At 30.9% G+C, this 6,590-nt stretch overlaps 1 long non-coding RNA gene across 1 annotated transcript; it reads right to left on the bottom strand.

Moving 5' to 3' along the window:
- Positions 1–760: 760 nt before the first annotated feature.
- Positions 761–4,861, bottom strand: LOC143076330 (uncharacterized). The gene is made up of 2 exons (XR_012978618.1): positions 4,766–4,861; positions 761–2,510 (listed from the first exon to the last, which is right to left on the bottom strand). It is a non-coding gene; the product is annotated as an uncharacterized LOC143076330 (long non-coding RNA).
- Positions 4,862–6,590: the final 1,729 nt, after the last annotated feature.

Here is a 6,590-nt window from a genome sequence, read left to right as displayed (position 1 = left end):
TTATGAACATCAAAACAATTTACACTTAAAACAATTTGAACACTATTTGTTAAATAGTATTATTATTATTATTATCATTATTACTCAAATTATTCACTACATACCAAAGAATTAAGCAACAAAACTATAGAAGGTTTAAGTTTAAAAAATCTAGCCTACTAGCAGTACTTAATGTAACAATAACATAATGTAACTGTAGACACAAATATTATTGTCGCATCAGTAATTAATCGGTTCCTTACCCCACGCTATATTCCGGTAATTAGTCTCCAATGTAACAATATTTTTTTTAATTATTGTTACATTTCCATGTAACCATAGCCAGTGCTCTTTCTTAACTCAAAACAAAGTAGCTATTAATGCTTGAAAATGCAGAATTAAAAACAGAAGCAATGGGGCTATGAACAGGATGAATGATCGGCTTTATTTCTTAATAGGGTACGTATCACTTTTTACTGTCCTCATCTATATGACCCTTTGGACAGATAGTAATGCCTTACAAGCTAAATATTCTATACAAAACTCACATGTTTATCGTTTTAGATTATGTACATATCTACGCAGAGACAATACTTTTTTGGGTCAGTTATCAATGTTACGTGATGAACCCAATGTAACAATTTAAGTGATGACGACAAGTAATAAGAAAGCACTGTTCGCATGAATTGTTTTAAGATATTTCGTAGTATTGCATGGGAAATTCGTATTATTTTCTTTCATACGAAATGTCTTTCTAATAAAAGAAAAAAACTCAATGATATAGTCATAAAAAATTGAAAAGTAACGTCTTTATTCAAACATGCAAATGAACATGTTCATTTACTTTTCTACCGATTATTCTTTGTTTTTTATGTGCACTGAAATACCAATATCTCTTTGGTATTGCAATTTGAAATACACAGTTTAGAAAAATCATTACTGAAAGCAAAGCCATATGGATTATTCAGTCCTTCATTTTTTGTCAAAAATGTTTGAATAGATTTATCTTCAAATGAATAAATTTTAAAATGTGCTGCTGCGCATTCTAGTAAATATGCATTTCCTATTCTGTCGAGTTTAACACCAATCAGGTAGTTTACATTTTCAGCAGAGATAGAAGTAACTAATCCATCTAATCCTACGCTTTTCAGTGTGGATTTTCCTATATTACCCTGAGCATAATAAAGTTGATTTTTTTGTCCAACTGATATGGAGTGTACCTCGCTGCCTCCAACATCAAGTGTCTTCTTTATCTCACCGGTTTTGCACATAATGTATATTCTACCGTAACTACCTACAGCAATTTGATCGTCAATAAGTGCAATACCATGACATCGTCCGGGTGATTTAATCAGTTGTCCTTTCTTCCTCATTGTAACGACATCTACTGCCTGGACGGAATGTTTATCTAGTAGTGTGACCCATGCTGAATTCGCTTCTTCTTCCATAGCTATCCCCCACTGAGGTCCGTCCATTTGTATCGTTGCCAACTGTTGACCTTTGTCTGACATAACATATAAATTGCTACTGGCAGTATTACATAGGAACAATCTATTATCTTTTGTCACACCTATACCGGCAATAATTGCACCAGCTGCTTTGAATTTGACATCAAGTTTAAATTGTGTTGGTATCTTTCTCTTCTGCTGCAGGTTTTGTGCTTGCTGACCCTTAAACGGCTTGTATTTGATATCAAAGGAAGCCTCTTTCATTTCCACTGAACCAAATGATTTGATAAAAGACAACGAATCGGATTCTATAAACGAAAGAGATACACCTTTTTGTGACAATAACAGATCTTCGAAATCATTGGCCTGACAGTTCAATTCATTTTTCATATTATGAATGAACATAAATATTTGACTTTCTGATCCATGTGTTGTGACGGATTTAAATTGTTCTGAAATATTTTGCATCTTTTTTTGTCAATCGCATATTTTTTCAAGGTCGTCACCTGATTCTTTTGACAGGTTTGTATGCATTTTGTCTATTACAGACATGAGAACTGCTTCCAATTCTTGAATGCGCTTCTGCAATTGTTTCTTCAAGTTTGTAACTTCTTGCTGAACAATCTCCTTACTGTCATTAAGACTGAGCATGGATTTTCTCTTTTTATCCTCCAGCTCGTTTACAGCAGTATTGAGAATACGGACATCATTGTTAATTTCTTCATACATGGTTGAACGTTTGACTCCTTTTGCAGCTACTTCAATTGGCAGCAGTTTGTCACATGACCGATGGTCACTAGCCATGCATGACCGACAGCACAATGTATCATGGTCAGAGCAAAAGTATTCTAAAACCATACCCGGATGAGCATCGCATAATTTATTGACAATGACTGGATTTCCGTCAATCACGTTGACATCTATAACATGATGGGACGCACATGCTTTAATTGTTCCGTGGACATCTAAACATTCTGAACACAGTGCATCCTCACAGTCTGTACAGTACTTTATAGCTTTGGTGGATTTACTTCGTCTTGAACAGGTTCCACAAAACATGTTTGGGGATTTTGACGCCATTTCCTTAAAATAAAATATAACACTTTTATTTTTTATCAGTTTGGTGTTATTAAATTGATCAATTTGTCTGCGTTCAAACATATATTTGAAACTGAATATATTTGATGCGGAATATCTGTCTGCCTGTAAACTTATATTTGAAACTGAATATTCGAAAACTTACACAAACAAGTTGCGATGTATGTAAATTGATCAGTTACCTATTATTTCTTACTCTTAGTCTGTCTACCATAGCTGCTGCTCAAGACTGCCTATGTGTCATCACACCTAAATATGTGAGTGTATGTTTTCCCATGCCATATTTTGTTTTTAATAGTATTTGTTTTGTTTTTGTTTTGTTGACACGGATTTCCACGTAATAGATTTGTAATTATTATTAAAAAAAAATAGTTCACATTTGTATTTGTATCTTAGCTAACATTGTGATAATTATCTTAAAATATCACTGAATTAAGTAATCTATAATTGGAGAAAAAAATATTTATAGATAATTATACGATGTAAATTCAAGCGAATTTTATGGTTTATGAGGGTTAATATACTAGTAATACATAACTTACTGTATTATCTTTAAGTCAGTGGTATCAAGATTTCAAAAACATACTAGTTTCAATTTGATATTTTTGGACACATTTACTTTTAAGGGGTCAGTTTATGAATGATGTCAATTATTTGACGTATTTATTGCTAGTGTATTTAATTCTGATCATTTCAGATATGTGAAGTTTTTATACACTTTTTATAGTTGCAGAATCGTAGCTCTAAGATCCTTATTTTATTTTTATTATGGTCCGCAAATAGTAAGACAATAACATCAGGACCTAAGAGCTACGGTACTGCAGCTATATCTTTTGCAGACCTCAAGATAAAAGGAAACATTGTTATAATTCATAAAACATTATCATTACAAGGATTAACTCTTATATATGTAGATATAAACTCGTCATCTGTATGTAAACAAAAATAGAAATTCAGATCGATGGCATTATAATTCTGGATAACACACAGAAATAGACACGAAAATGAAAACGTAAAACAGTACAGAACAGAGATTTCATCTCAAGATAAAAATGCCAAAAAAAAATAATTCTGGTATGTAAGTGTTATAACATTGCTAATTTATACCCTACAACGTTTCTTTCTTTTTTAGTGGTGTGGAATGCCACTTTGAGTGATTCTTGCTACACCATGGCTACCAGATTATATTGGTTTACCCAAAATATGATTACATAGACATTGAAATTACATATAAGAACAGGAGATGAGAAGACCCCTAATACTTAGTCATATATATACTTTTAGATTTTAACAAAAAATCTGGACCAGATGTGATCAAACATAAAATGCAAAATTGTGTGCTTTTTTTCTTGGACACAATTCAGAATTTGGTGTAATCATATTAAACTGAAATATGCTTATGGTAGTTTTAACATTACATTTACTCGAGGAAGCGTCAAGTTATTGATATAGAGGTACTTAAGTATAGATAGTTATATTATATTAAACACAAACATATTAATTCAAAAAGATAGAGCAATCTTGAAAAAGTTTGATATTAAAATAAAGAGCTTTGAAATTGTTCTTTTAAATTTTTATTTTCATAAAGTTGACATAACAAAATACTGCAAATAAAACAGCATGAATAAAAATGTTATGTAAGTAACCACCTATCAGTTTCATCAATCAGCATTTCAATGAAGTGAATAATACATGTAATATAGGACGAACAAAATAATGTAAAATTTATAAGCTTGTATGTGTACTATGTGGAATATCTTTAAAAATTCGGATATTGTTAGATTCTCTTTAAAACCTTCCCAATTGTGCTACGATAACAAATTAAATATTCACACCTTTCATTATGTTCATGTATTTGTCTTAACATTTGATATGCATTTATATATATAATTGTGAATATGTCCCTGTTTGCCCCGAATACAGGACAAGACAAGACAAAGGAACTTATCGAATTAAACAAATGCTTTATTTTTATATGCCAAACATTCACTAAAAATGTAAACACTAATTCTACCAGTTGTCTACGGTGAGATGAATATCTCTTTCTTTAATTCGTAAACAATCAGGTATTAAGATCATCGGAGTAAACCCGTCGACAGTACTTTTATTTTATCGAACTATTCAAGGAAGTATGGATTTACTTGAATTTATATTTATAAGGAATATTTACCTTTACTAATTTTTACACTTCAACGCCATACTACAGTTATATATTTATATAATTTCAAAGGAATATTTACCTTTCCGATGCAATAGTAAAACTTCCACTTGTTGACTTGGACTTGAGTCGACCGATAAAAGGTAGATAACTTGTGTTTGTTTACTACCTGTGTTTAACCGTATTAATATTGTAAATCATTTAACGATGGAGATATGTATTTTTCAGATTTATATTTAAATTAAATGAGGTGGATATTAACATATAAGTTTATTTCGCCATTTACTTTGTATGGGGGTATGCGTGAACGGGGCGGGGAAGAGGGACGTTAGCTGCTATGATTTTTACAAGACAAGCATTTTGTTTTGTTCTAGCTTTCATCAAAACGAATTTAACAGTAGAACATGAAGAAGGTAGAAATTTTTCGATATATTTTGTTTTCTTGTTCATTAAAGAACAATTCGCCAAATTGTTTTAAAAAAATCGTAAATTTCGAATGGTGAAATTCGGCAAAGTTTCATTGTCAACAAATAATAATAGCTATGGCAATTTTAAGATACTTTCAACCACGATTACAAATATAAGCATGACATTTTAAATTTACTTTTGTAGACATAAAATGGTGAATTTCAACAGAATTTCGACGGATGGTGCATCAACCCCTTCACTTTCAAGATGAATTTTAAAAAAATAAATAAACGAGAGAACATTTTCGGTAAACATTTTATTGTATGTCTTAAAAATAAACACCCTCATACGACAAACACAGTGGAAACTTTCAGACGACTGGTTGTATTTGTTGTTGTCGCAAGTGGCTAAAGTGTGATTCAGATATTGTTTTTTTTAACATGTCGATGATGATATAAGCTAACATTGTTTAATTTCTGATATTAATAGCCTTCCATACAAATCATTTGAAAATCAACACACCGTAGTCAAGCAATTAGAGAGAAAATTTATTATTTTGTTGGCTTAAACAATTTCTTCTTTTTGTTTTAGTTGAGAGAAAACATAGAACGGATATATTCATGTGAATATTTTACCTGACACTTTTCAAGTTTGCTCCAATATCTCTAAGGAAGTTAGTTGTTGTGTCATTCATTAATACAATCAATAAGCGACGCATTATACGTACTAAACTAGGACATGCTCGATTCAACTTGAAAATGTAATACATAATAGATCAACATAAGCTTAGGTATACGATTCTTTTGTACAGTTTGTCTCAAAAAATTATGTATCCTTGTTTACAAACTGTCTGTTATTAATGCTTTGAAATCTAATGAATAGTTTCAATGCAATCAAATTGTAAAAACAGATAATGATAATTAAGAACAACATATAGGACCTCTTCAAAAAGAAACACAAATAGATAAACACAAGACAGACAAAACAAGGATGTGTATTTGATCTTTTACTGCTTAATAATCAACATATATGTTAATTTAATAAATGATTTTTTAATTTGCACCTTTTAGCAATAAATTTCAATATTACTACCAGAAGATATAGTATGATTGTCAGTGAAACATATGTGTACTTTAGACAATCGAATAAAGATTAAAACCATAAAAGTTCAACGTTTCGATATTTTTTCGCGCCTCTATTTTATCTATAAGATGAGTATATCAATGATGCTTGATATGAATGTATTAAAAATACGGGATCTAATCTAAATTTGCAAGATCAATATTATCGCAAATGACCACTGGCAATCAATATATTCAATCATGCGGACAAGGATTCAGAGCTAAGCATGAGGAGGGAACTTTTCGTTCACCGAAAATAATTTTCTTAGATTTAGAAAACAACAAAGAAGATAAAACAAATTTTCAACTTTCGTGCCAGTATAAAGTACAAAAAGACTAGACTGTTTAAATAATATGTTATTCCCTAAGCACCGCTAA

Source organism: Mytilus galloprovincialis, chromosome 5, assembly GCF_965363235.1.
Source record: "Mytilus galloprovincialis chromosome 5, xbMytGall1.hap1.1, whole genome shotgun sequence".
Classification (NCBI taxonomy): Eukaryota; Metazoa; Mollusca; class Bivalvia; order Mytilida; family Mytilidae; genus Mytilus; species Mytilus galloprovincialis.
The sequence above is the reverse complement of the archived record's forward strand: the minus strand, read 5'-3'. Positions and strand labels throughout refer to the sequence as shown.